The 13,284-nt window shown below is 47.1% G+C and overlaps 1 pseudogene; it reads left to right on the forward strand.

The window, feature by feature from the left end:
- Nucleotides 1-13,061, forward strand: part of LOC146170803 (uncharacterized) — a 103,845-nt pseudogene extending 90,784 nt beyond the window's left edge.
- The last annotated feature ends 223 nt before the right edge of the window (nt 13,062-13,284 follow it).

A 13,284-nucleotide genomic window follows, 5' to 3' on the forward strand; every position in this document is an offset into this window, starting at 1 on the left:
TGAAGGATCAAAGGCAGCACCTCCACCAGATGTCACGTAGTGGTGACGAGGTCGACGACACAAATGAAGGGGTCGATGATTGCACTAAAGAAACTCTTTATTTGGGCTGACTTGCGCCCGCAAAAGAACTAAGCAACTCGGCGGCGGCGATAGCAACAAACGCGCGCGTGGGTCGTCGGACAAAGAATGCTTGTCACACTCGGCAACGCTAAATTTAAAGGCTGCACAGAACAATCTAGATAACGTCGCAAACAGCTACCAGCACAGGCTGGAACATTGTGGAAAGACACCCGAGTGGCCGGAACCTTCGAGACAGATATCGGTGCATCTTGCGCTACAACAAAACTGATAAAGGTGTGACTGGCGACATCGAGCATTAACAAACAAAGATTACGGAACTGATACGCGGTCCAGAATCAGAGTGATAAGCCTGTATGCCGGCGGCTGTTAAAAAGCAACAAATACTGTTTTGAAGGTTTCGCGGCATTATTATTATTATTATTATTATTATTCAAGAATTGGGTGACATCGCTTAAGCGGGGATTCACATGCTGAAGCCAATATACGCATTATTACAGCTTAATGTTGCTTTCTTTAAGTTCACTTCAGCATGCTCCGCTATATTTAGCTCCTCATGCAATGGGTATTTTAGGTATTCAGTGGGATGAAGGATACCTAATTAACATCTTCAGTGCACCTTTGGAACAGAATACAAGACGAAAAATTTCAAGAAGTATACTTCTAGGCTTGCAGACCTTGACTGGAAATTATTTAAGGCGATTAGGTTTATTGAATTTAAGGTCCCAAAGCGACTAAACAATTGAGAGACCTCGTATTTGAAAATTCCAGGAATGTCGACCACCGTATAGTTCAACAAGCTGTGGTATTGCGCAGTACTCGGGCGCCTTGCTTTTCATCTGCCCCGAAAACCGGCTGTCGTGGCCAAGATCCTGCATCCTTCGGTATAGTATTCGACTGCATTCAGCACTAATCCACAGGAGCGGAGCGCTAGAGATTTGTGCCTCTCCGTTTTTGCAGCTGTAGATTCAAATCCATAATTTGCAGCATGGTACCATTCGTTTGCGCCAACGATGTGATTTAAAATTGCATGATTGCTTATTTTAAACCACTACTCTCGAGAAGTAGCAAAATAACAAAGCCTTTAGATGCGCGTTGTGTTGGACAGGTTTAAAAACCAATAGCTCGAAATGAACGCGTCTTGGTGTTTCTAAGACTTTCTAATTGTCTTATGCTCATTCTCCCTTACAAGTTGGAGATGTTAACAAAAAGGGAGTACTATTCGGATCTATGAACTGCGCACGCTGACTGTTACAGCCAAAGTAAGGCGCTGATGTGAATTGATTGCCCAGTCACATCGACTGCTCGCGTAAGAAAGGAAAAATGATTGATTTATAGGAAGGGAAAGGCGCGGTAATTGTCTCACTTGTTTTCTGTGGACATCTCAACCGCGCCGTAAAGGGAGGGAGGAATGTTGGAGTGAAAGTGGAAAGAGAGAAAGCGCAGCCGTAGTGGAGGACTACTTTAAGGGACAATGACAAACTGTGCTTTTGAAGGTACACCAATGGTTCCTGAATGAAATTATTTGCTCAAAAGGAATTTTTGAAAAAGTATTCGCTCAAAAAGAATTTTTCGTAGTATAAGACCGAAAGAAAAGAATGAATCCATACGTACAAAGTGATGTGATTTAGTTTTTTCGCCCTTAACGAAAGGACCCTTAATATTTGTTTTATAATGAGGGGGGGGGGGGCAATCCTCCTGGAGTCTCCATCTGCGTTTGTAAACTAAGCAGACTGGGTCTATATTATATGAATCGTTGCTCGAGATAGCGCAATTTTGTGCACGGGAATGCTGTGGAGAGTGCAGAGGTAGAGTGTCGTCTCTGTCTTGCTTTGTTTAATAGCGCAATTTTGTGCACGGGAATGCTGCGGAGAGTGCAGAGGTAGAGTGTCGTCTCTGTCTTGCTTTGTTTAATCGTTTAGGTTAGATGTTCTCAATAAACGTGTCCGCAAGGCAGCGCTCGCTTTTTGTGCACCGCGATATCTTTAGCGTACGTGTTTTCGTAGAGAACGCTGAGTTCATTTTCACCACCAGCGAAACTGAGGCGGATGGCGTCTGCCCTGAACAAGTAAATTGAGACGTAGAGTAGTAGAGAAGCATGAATAAGAGCACACAATTTCAACGGCTGATAGTGCCGAATCAGCACCGTTCAAATCATGCAGATAAGATTTAAAAAATTGGCAGTGGATTAGATCTGCTATGCTTGTATATACGTAGCGTAAAGCATAAGCACCCACGGCAGTGCGCTCTGGGAAGTTTCAGTCTTCCGGGCCTCTATAGCGGCCGCCTTGGGTAAGCGCTTTGTCGCGATGGTACATCGCACGCCCCTTGTCTAACACAACCAGCATTTCCTTGATCGCATTAAAGTTGACCGGCGTTCTATAATTTTTCTACAGGAAACGAAAGGCACAGTATCTGTCACTCGCAGAACCTCGCTATCATTCTCACTGTAGAAAAAGGGAATTATGAAGAGCGTTTCCAGATTTTGAAATGACAGCTGCAGGTTTTGCGGCCAGACGGGCAGCCTGAACCCTATAACATGGGAGTGTTTGCATTCTCCAGGCAGGACAAACAAAACTGAGAGTAGAGAAGCCTGAGATACTTTGCCTGAAAGCGCAACCCCGGAACACCAGCTACTAACTGTTTGACTGGCTGAAGAGGCCGCCGAGATCCAGGGGATTTTGGCCAGAATTTGAAGCGGATTCTCACCGGCCCCAAAGACTTCGAGGGGAGGATCTGGGAAAGGAAAGCGCTTTTTCTGTCGGACAATAAAGTTTATTCACTCTCTCACTCACTCACGATCCGGGGCGCGCGCACATGAATGAATGAATGAATGAATGTCATGATCAGCCAGTGTTAGACTGGCCTCGTCGCTTTAAAACTCCCGCAGCGACAACAAAGACTCTACCCTTGAGAGCCATTCGGGAGGTTCTGCAGCCACTTTTTGAATGCCAATAAACGGCTGTATACTCTCTCAAAAATAAATTAGAGCAGGTAATGTTTCGATCGGAGTTTCATTTCGTTGTATGCAGTGTACCAAAGCTAGGCAATCAATAAAAAATGGCTGAGGCTTAGCTTGGTTAAGCCTGGTCAGATGCGAAGCATATTGATTAATCAACTCGGATTTCCATGGTTACACTTGGCTAAACTTTCTTTCCTTGGCTATACCACGTGGTCCGCATAGCGTGCAACCGCAGCCGACGGCGCGAGCCGGTCCCCGTCTCTCCTCTGTCGTGACGTAAGCGTATCACGTGGTGTGACTTCAACATACCACGTGGTCCGCAGGGCGTGCAACCGCAGCCGATGGCACGAGCCGATCCCCCGTCTCTCCTCTGTCGTGACGTCAGCGTATCACGTGGTGTGACGTCACCGTATCACCTGGTCCGCACGGCGTGCAACCGCAGCCGACGGCGCGAGCTGGACCCCCGTCTCTCCTCTGTCGTGACGTCAGCGTATCACGTGGTGTGACGTAGCATTCTACATCCTTTTCACGGCGTGTAACCGTCACGAAGGGCTGTGGTTTACCTCTATCAATATGCTTCGGATAAAAATATAATCCCGGGCGTGGCGCAGTGGTGAAGCTTGGACAAGGGATGCAAGGAAGGCAGGTTCGATTCCCCGCTGTAAGATAAGGCTCATAATTTATGGTTTAAGTGTCCATTATTTGGTGATTGGACATAAATATTCTGATTGGCCGCTTCGAATTTGGTGGCTCTCGCGCGTGCACATAACTGGCGACGCACACTCACGCGAAACTCGGCTCTGACGCGAGTAACGTAGCTTTACGCTAGAAAAGACGAGGAAATAAGAAAAGCGCGACGTCTTCCCCGCGTATTTCCTCTTTGGAAAGAAAAGTAATTCTTTGTCTCTACATTTTTTGGGACAAATGAGAGGAGGTTTAAAAGAAAACACGTCAGGCCTGACTGTTAAAGAGTATTTTGATGCATAGAACATCCATTACGTCTTTTTTCTTTTCCTCATCGTGCAAGTTGTGGACGGTTTCGCAGCGAACATTTACGAAGACTCCTAGCTATTAGTCTTACTGCCTCTATGGCTAATGTATTGAAGACTCAGTCGCTGCAGTGATAGTGGATTCATGCACTCTGGTTATTTGCGAAAATGCACTTGACAGATTTTTGGTCTTAGTAGTTTTTGCGCCGTAAAATTGAGAGCAGTGGAAGCATTTTACCAGCGCTATTTTTTCATCTAAGGCAGCTAAACTACAAATGATGCTTTTCCTTTGTACTCTCCAAATTTTTGCTTTACTCCTGAACAACCTGCACTACTCTAATTACAGAGTGCAGAATTTATTTACAGCTTTATAAAAACTGCAGTACAACTTCTCTGTCAAGGTGCGGCCTCTGTTATCGGCACCCAAAACCAGTCGCTCCTTTTCTTGCGTCCATCGGCTTCGGCTTGCTTCAAGGTCGCTCTCTCCCTCGAAGTAGTCCTCGCCAGGCCCCTGGGGCACCCCCTTCCTCAGTTGATTCGCGCAGCTGTTCGTGGTAGATGCAACGTCTGAAACCACCATTACAACCCTTGACTGCCAGCGTACTTCAAAATCTCAGAAAATGACTCGCTCGAATGACCTGTGGGATGGTTGTTACAGGATTGGGTGTCCATTCTGGAGCGGAGCTTTTCTGCCGCCGACATTATTCTTCTTCTGGCCGTCCGTACGTCGCCTACCAGCAGAGCTCCTCACAAGTTGGAACCGTTCAGAGAGAGGAGGTGTTTTCCACGGGTTTTCGCGCACGTATAAAAACTTAAATTAACATACGCACACATGTAACCGTCGTTTCGACCGTTTGCCTTGCCTGCGATCAGGCCGTACAACCGCGCACTTAACACCTCCACCGCCACTGTAATGCGCGACTTCTTGGAACGCATCACATCTCCCACAACAACTGTGCGCGGCTGATGTCCGTGATCCTCTTTCGGCGCACCACTCTGCGGCCGTGATGTAGTGGTTAAGATGCCCGACAACTGTGCCGGACTACCCGGATTCTATACCTCCGGCTAGCGGCCGTATTTAGATGGAGTTGAAACGGAGTGGCGTTCGCGTGCTGTATGTTGTTAGTGTGCGTTAAAGAACACCAGTTGGTAGACATTTCTGCCATCCTCCAATACGACGTCTCATAGCGTGAGTCGCTTCAGGACGTTATACCTTACCCACCAAAGCAAATCAAATGTAAAACAAAACGGCCCTCGCTCTCCAGAAATTAAACTAGCGCTACAAGCTTCATCTGCGCGTGAGACCAGGCAAGGTATGCCTCCGACCCCCTGCAGCTGACAGCGGTCAGTCGGTTCAACGTGTCCTGCATTAATCACCTTTATATTTGCATCCTATCATCTGTATCCGCTTGACAGAAATTTTCTCCATCACCCTTTGCCTGGCCGTTCTCTCCGTGCAATGATCTCTGTCCACACACCGGACTTCATCCATCGTTCGGAAAGACTCATCGAAGCTCATTTTTTCCTTCGTTGCATTCTGTCGAGGTGGAGCTGCGCTTCATGCCTTCACGTTATGTCTGTCATCCTAGTGACTAGTCCTATGTAGTCATATGACAACTACCCCATTTTTACCCAGTACGACTGCCGCAGTGCACGCCGTACCGGGTACCGTACAGTGCCGCAGGCCCTTAGCACTTATGTGTTTTATGAGAGACACAAACTTGATTGAGAAACTGTGACTGTGCTCCTCGCCGCCTTATCTTTCCTATCATTCTCTTCTATCTTTCTCCTTGAAACTCTTTATTCCCCTTCCCCAGTGCAGGGTAGCAAACCGGAATTTTTCCTGGTTAACCTCTCTGCCTTCTCTCTCTTTCTCTCTCTCTCTAGGAGGCCCTTAACAATGTTAATTGACAACATGAATGTCTTTGGGGATACTTCTGTTGTAGTGTTTACTTGGCAGAGCCGTGCTTATGACGTACAGCTGGACAGCATCTTTTTCGGTGACGAATTTGAAGTCAATAGTTCCACTCGGAGACACAGCGCGTGCTCCTTGAGCCGCTTAGTCTTCAGAGCTACCGGCAGATGACGTACTGGGGTGTTCGAGGCAGCGCAACAGTCTACATTCCCTCCTGGAGACAGGGGGAAAGCCATTGTTCTTGTGCCCATACGTTGTCATAAAGACTGCAGGAACGCTAGGCAAGGAAAAAGAAGAGATGTTTCTCTCCTGCCTCGAAGTGCGAAGGCGACAATATTAACTCAGCCGGCTACTCTCTGAGAATTACCTACGGATAGGAGCGGTTCAGGAAACAAATGCTGAAATGCCGGAAGCGACAAATAGACAAGTGTTCGCTTTTCGTGCGTACTGTGACGTTTGTGTGTGCAATTCTGTTGAGCATTATTGGGCTATCCTAATTTTAATAAAACAATAAGGTATAACAGCGCATTTGCTACTTTCTTGTGAAAGGGGTAACCTTCTGGTCGCCCATTTCTTGTATTGTGACCTATCTTTTCTAGTCATTTGTGTCTATGCGCCGAATGTAAAACAAGAACGCCAATCCTTTTCTTACTGGCTTGAGATGTTTTTGAAATACGACAAGATTGTCCTGTTCTTAGAGGATATGAACTGTGTATGCAGGGCTGTCGATCGGGTCAGGCTCTCACCTTTACGCGCCAATAGTGCTGGATTCTTGAATGCTGTGGTTCATTAACAAAATTTAGAAGATATAGGCAGAGTTCGCACAAATGGCGTGTGTCCTATACACACACTCTAAAAAAAAAAACAGCCAAACTCAGCTGGACCGGATATATGCGTCTACTGATTGTCCCTTTGTGTACTTCGTACGAAGTCAAACCGGTGCAGTTCAGCGACCATTGTCTAGTGTCTGCAATATTTGGCAACACTTCCTCCAAAAAAAATGGTTTAATTGCGACTTGAGAAAATTCAATGCAAAATTGTGGCAGCAAGAGGGTTCCGTCATCGCAGCGGGAAAAGCGTTAGAAAAGCTGACCACAGCGCGATCGCGAGATTGCGCTGTACAATGGGACAAACTTCAGGAGTTGGGCAAAATTAAAGAAGTTGAATCAGGTAGCATTATAAAGTGTGAAGAAAAACAAAAATGAATACCGCTGAGTGAGCAACTCGAGTTGCTTACCAGTGCAGAAGTAACCAACCTTAACATTCTATAAAAGAATGAAGGATTCCAAAGTGCTTTTAAACAAGCCGTAGTTATAAACAATACAGAGCAGTGGTTGTCTGCGAAGGCGATACAAATTGTGGATCGGGGAATCGCCATTTAAAGCGAGTATTAAGCGATCAGAAACAGTATCATGCAGTCCAAAAATAAATACGCCAGGTACGGAACAGACACGAGGTGGTCAGCGACAGCAGCGTTATCAAGTGTGACGTCACTATCGTGTTCAGCGGCTTAGTGCATCACATGCCAAGGGCTTAGGGTGGTTTTGGTAGCGAATTATTGTCCTTCATGTCAAATATCGACGACGATGCAAACGCTCATCTTGAACAGTCAATCTCTCCTAAAGAATTAGAGAATGCTGTACAGAAACTGCCTTCAGGCAAAGCGCCCGAACTGCATGGTTTAAGACCAGCAGTTCACGAACATTTCAAGCCAGCTTTAACACATCAGCAACATTTCATAGTTCAGATTTTATTGAAAGTTCTTCGAGAAGCTCAAGAGAAAAACCAAACAGCATTGTCTTTAACAACTTTATATATATTGCATTGATATCAAAATTGACAACACAGGAAATCTCTGTTGGTTGACTGTTATAGCCGATACGCCTCATCAGCATTGACTATAAGGTATTATAAAGAAAGTAACAAAATTCCCATAAAGAAAGGTGCTAGGCAAGGAGACACAATCTCCCCAGTACTATTCACAGCTTGTTTAGATGAATTATTTAGAGACGAGCAGTTAGAGATAAGGGTATATGGAGAATACCTCAGTAATCTGAGATTTGCTGATGACATTGCCTTGCTAAGCAATTCGGGGGATGAACTGCAAATAATGATCGATGACCTAGACACAAAAAGTAGAAAGGTAGTCTTGAAAATCTATATGCAGAAGACTAAGGTAATGTTCAACAGCCTCGGGAAGGAACAGCAGTTTACATTAGGTAGCGAAATACTGGAAGTAGTAGGCAAATATGTGTACTTAGGACAGGTAATAACCGCATATCCGGACCATGAAAAGGAAATAACAAGAAGAATAAGATTGGGATTGAGCGCATTTGGCAAGCGCTCGCAGATTATGACTAGCAGCTTACCGGTATCGCTCAAGAGGAAAGTATACAACAGTTGCATCTTGCCTGTGCTCACCTATGGGGTGAAACGTGGAGGCTAACCAAGAGAGTTCTACTTAAGTTGAGGACAACCCAGGGGGCTATGGAACGCAAAATGGTAGGGGTAACATTAGGAGATAGAAAGCGTGCAGAGTGGGTCAGAGAAATAACTCAAGTTACCGACCTTCTAGTGGAAATTGAGAAGAGGAACTGGACATGGCCAGGACATGTAGTGCGAAGAGAGCATAACCGATGGTCGCTGAGGGTAACAAACTGGATTCCAAGCGAAGGAAAGAGTAGCAGGGGGTGGCAGAAAGTTAGGTGGGCGGATGAGATTAAGAAGTTCGCAGGGGTCAAGTGGATGCAGCTAGCACAGAACCGGGTTAAGTGGGGAAATATGGGAGAGGCCTTCACCCTGCAGTGGGTATAATCAGGCTGATGGTGATGATGATGATTCTTGAAGGTCCTGGGAAAACGAATGCAGGCCCGTAAACGGTTGATAATAGGTAGCCATCAACTTGTGGCATCAAGGTTCGGAGCATTACGAATGATATAAAGATAGCTCGAAGCGTACTTGAAGGCTGCCGAGCACTGCTTGACAAGGTGACAATGCTGCAATACTACCTTGCAAAGGCATTCGTGCCGATACTTTTTCACCTTGCTGGATCATACTAATGCGGGTAGCGTAATAATCGAGGGAGTTCAAATGGCATACGCGTATTGTCCAGTGCCTATCATTGTTAATTGAGACATCACTGAAACCCTCTATGTGCAATTCTCAGTGAGGCAGGGATGTCCATTGTCGCTCATATTGTATTTCTCTCTACCTCAAGCCTGTGTATTTGGCTATTATGAATTCTGATCGAATAACGGGCTTCTGTTGTGGCCATATCACGATAACGCCCCGACTACTAACACGTGACGTCTACGTCACCCATTCCAAGTGTACTTATATCGCTCCTTCCCATGAATAAACGTTTTTTTTTTTTACCGGACCGCCGGCCTGCTTACATGGTGGCAGCGGTGCCCAGTTGAGATGTCGACGACACCGTCCCCGCCTACGACGCTGCCAGCGCCATCGACTCTCCTGCCGGTGCCGAAACCCCTGGATACGTCAGACGACGCCTGGCTTGGTTGGAGAACATGGAAGAGTGAGTTAGAACTCTTTGCCGCTGCTACTCAATTGACCAAGCAGCCAACCGATGTGCAGGCAGCAACATTTCTCGTGAGCATAGGCGAAGAAGGCAGGAAAGCATTCAGCACCTTCAAGTTTGAGGCGGACGAGGACAGAAATGACGTCAAAATTTTGATCAAGAAATTCGAGGACTACTACAGGCCAGCAAACATCTTAACCCTCCACGAATACCGCTTTGGTTCGAGGAACCAGAAAGGCGAATCATATAATGACTGGTTAATCGAGTTGAAAATTTTAGCCAAGAACTGTGAATTTGGACTTCTAGAAGACCGCATGCTACGTAGCCGTATCGTTCTAGGTGTCCGAGACAAACGTTTGTAGCAGAAACTGTTAGCAAAAAACGGTAGATATTTGCCGCATTGAAGAAGGGCAGCAGCCCTTCCAAGAGGTAAGCGCAGCAACGGGCGGACCGCACAGTGCGATAGTGAACTCGGTTGCGACAGGAAGGAAGCTGTGGAGTTAGTGCGGCTACTGGACGCATCCTGATGGAAATTGTCCAGCGAGAGGAAAGAATTGCAGGAAGTGCGGGGCGCAGAACCATTTTGCCCAGGTTTGCAAATCAGTTTGTGCCACGCATAACGCAAGCCGTCAAGGAAAAGAGCTGCGAGAGGTACGGGCCGAGACGGACGATTTTTTTCGTGCGGCACTAGCGATAAACTCGCTTGAAGTTGATAAATGGACAGCAGCGGTTTAAATTGAAAGCCAAACTTTCACGTGCAAACTGGACACCGGAGCCAGCTTGCGTTATCTCCAAAAACGAGCTGGAAAGATTACCTGCTAAGCCAAAGGAAGCCTGTAAGGTGACTCTAACAACATTGTTTGTCACAAGACCACAGCACAGGCAAAAATCAAGCTTATGCTTCACGCTAACGACAAAAAATGCGAAGAACAATTTTCTGTCGTTCCGCACGATGTTACAATCACGCTCAGCGGGGCAGTTGCAGAACGCCTGGGGTTCATATACCCCACACAGGCAGTCGCCAGTGAAGAACTATATCCCCCAGCCTAACCTTTCGCAGATGTTTTCAGTGAGCTAGGACAACTGAAGGGCGTGGAGTACTCGATGAAGCTGAAACCCGGCAGCGCGGGAACCGTCGTGCCTCCTAGGAGGGTCCCCGTGGCACTGCAAGACAATGTTCTGGCAGAACTGCAGCGCATAGAGCAGCTGGGCATCATTACAAAGGTGACTGAACAAACCGAATGGTCTAGTCACATGGTGACCGTGGTGAAAAAAGATAAAGTGCGTATCTGCCTCGATCCAACCGCTCTGAACAAACAGTTGCTTCGAGAAAATTACCCCATGCCAACTTTAGAGGACATAGTTCCGCGGCTGTCTGAAGCAAGATTTTTTTCTGCGCTTGATGCAGCATCCGGATTTTGGCAGATTAAGCTAACGGAAGCAAGTTCAAAAATCTGCACTATCAACACGCCATACGTGAGCTATATCGCTTCCTCCGAATGCCCTTTGGAATATCGGCAGCCCCAGAAATTTTGAAGCTTCAATGCATCGCTTGTTAGACGGTCTACGCGGTGTAGCAGTTGTAATGGATGATATACTACTCTGGGGCACGAATAAAGATGAGCATGGCTGCAACCTGACACTGTTGCTGACACGCTGCCGTGAGTACAATCTGCGACTTAACCTTAAAAAACGCACCTTCCTGCAGACGGAGGTTCGCTACTTGGGACACATCCTGACTACCCAAGGCCTTCGCATTGACCCGGAGCGTATCCAGCACCATTCTAGAAATACCCGAGCCTAAAACCAGTAGCAACTGCAAATTTTTCTCTGCACAATGAACTATGTAGAGCGTTTCATTCCAAACATGTCGGTCCAGACGGAACCGCGGAGGGAACTACTGCGAAAAGATAACGCATGTGTTTGGGCAGAAAAACAGGCCAGTTTTGATGCACTGCGCCAGGCACTGATAACAGCGCCGGTTCTTTCCTACTTCGACCCGAAGAAGGCAGTCACGCTTTCAGTCGATGCTAGCCAGTCCGGTGTAGGGGCTGTTTTGATGCAAGACGAACATCCCGTAGCCTTTTCGTCCAGATCACTAACAGAAGCGCAACAGCGTTATGCGCACATTGAAAAAGAAACGCTTGCGATAGTACATGGGTGCACGAAGTTCAATGATTACATTTTCGGCCAAGCAGACGTCATCGTCCAAACAGATTACCGGCCTTTGATACCGATCTTCACCAAGCTCCTGCATCAGTGCCCGCTTCGTTTGCAGCGAATGCGCCTCAGCTTGCAGCGTTACGCAATAACTTTGCAATACAAACCGGGTAGAGAGCTATTCCTTGCGGACGCGTTATCAAGGTTTCTTAATAAAAAGGCACTGCAAGAAGAAACCGAGCCGCTTCAAGTGAATGTGCTTGACTACGTTTCAACGTCGGAACACCGCTTGAAAACCTTGCGGGATGCTACAAACGAGGATCCGGCACCTTATCATCATTCGTGAATACGCAGAGACTGCGTGGCCGAACCACAAGCAGGGAGTCTCAGAGCCGGGAAGGCCATACTGGACCTACAGGGAAGAAGTGCACGAACAAGATGGGCTAGTCTTCCGAAGCAACAAGGTAATTATACCGAAATCGAAACGAGCAGAGATCATGCAGCTCCTTCACACAGCGCATGCTGGAGCCGATAAGATGAAAGCGAGGGCCAGCAGTGTCATGTTTTGTCCAAATATGTCCGCAGATATTAAACAATTTTGCAAGACCTGCAAGGTATGCCAAATGCACCAGGCAGGAAACCAGAAAATGCCCCTTTTGAGCCATGATGTTCCGACCCTGCCATGGGAGCCCGTAGGCGTGGATCGGTTTCATTATGGCGGCCGGGAGTTCGCCGTCATGGTTGACGAGAGTTTCGCCACACCACGTCTCATGCGCTCAAGACTTGGTGTGCACAAGCTTTTCGGTGCATAGGCTGCCACAGAAATTGTATAGTGACAACGGAGCCCCTTCAGTAGCTCAGATTTCAAAAATTTCTTAAGAAAACTAGACATTATCCATGTCACGTCAAGTCCATATCACCCCCGTTCTAATGGAATGGCGGAAAGAGTTGTTAAGGAGGTTAAGAAACTGCTCAAGAAGTGCTCCTTTCGCACACCAGATTTTGAAATTGCTCTGCTTGAGTGGCGTAATACCTCCAAGGACCCGGTTCTCAAGTCTCCGGTGCAGAAGCTCATGGGGCGGCAGACCCAGACCCTCCTGCCAGTACCAACAACTCACCTGGAGCCGGAGGTCATACCCAGCAAGGATGTTCACGACCGTCTCCAAGTGATCCGGCGTCGGCAAAAGATCCACTACAACCGCAGCTCCAGGGAACTTTCCCCGCTGACGCCGCGACAACGCGTAATGACGTACGACACTCTTCAGAGAACCTGGACCGGCTTGCACGATAAAGCCCGAGCTAAGTCCAGACTTAAATGGTGTCTTTAAAAAGACCAAGCTTATTTAAGACGGCTCGTGTTCCAAACGTCGAACGCTTCGGGTTCATGTTCATGTTCACCAGAGTGGCTTCCCAGAACGGCCTCAGCAACCACTTGAGGCATTTTTCCTCGTAACACAATCTTAAGCCGCAACAAGCAATGGCACGGGTTTTACACAACGCAAAATTGACGGAATGTGTACACCTTATAGCAGGGACAGTGCCAGCGCATCGCTGTATTTCCCTAATTTCTCTACATAGACACCTGGCGTCCTTGTGTCTTAACCAAGACAGCACTATAGTCGTAATCATACAAGCGACTTAT

The sequence above is a fragment of the Amblyomma maculatum genome, unplaced genomic scaffold, assembly GCF_055883805.1.
Source record: "Amblyomma maculatum isolate TAMU_Amacu unplaced genomic scaffold, ASM5588380v1 scaffold_42, whole genome shotgun sequence".
Classification (NCBI taxonomy): Eukaryota; Metazoa; Arthropoda; class Arachnida; order Ixodida; family Ixodidae; genus Amblyomma; species Amblyomma maculatum.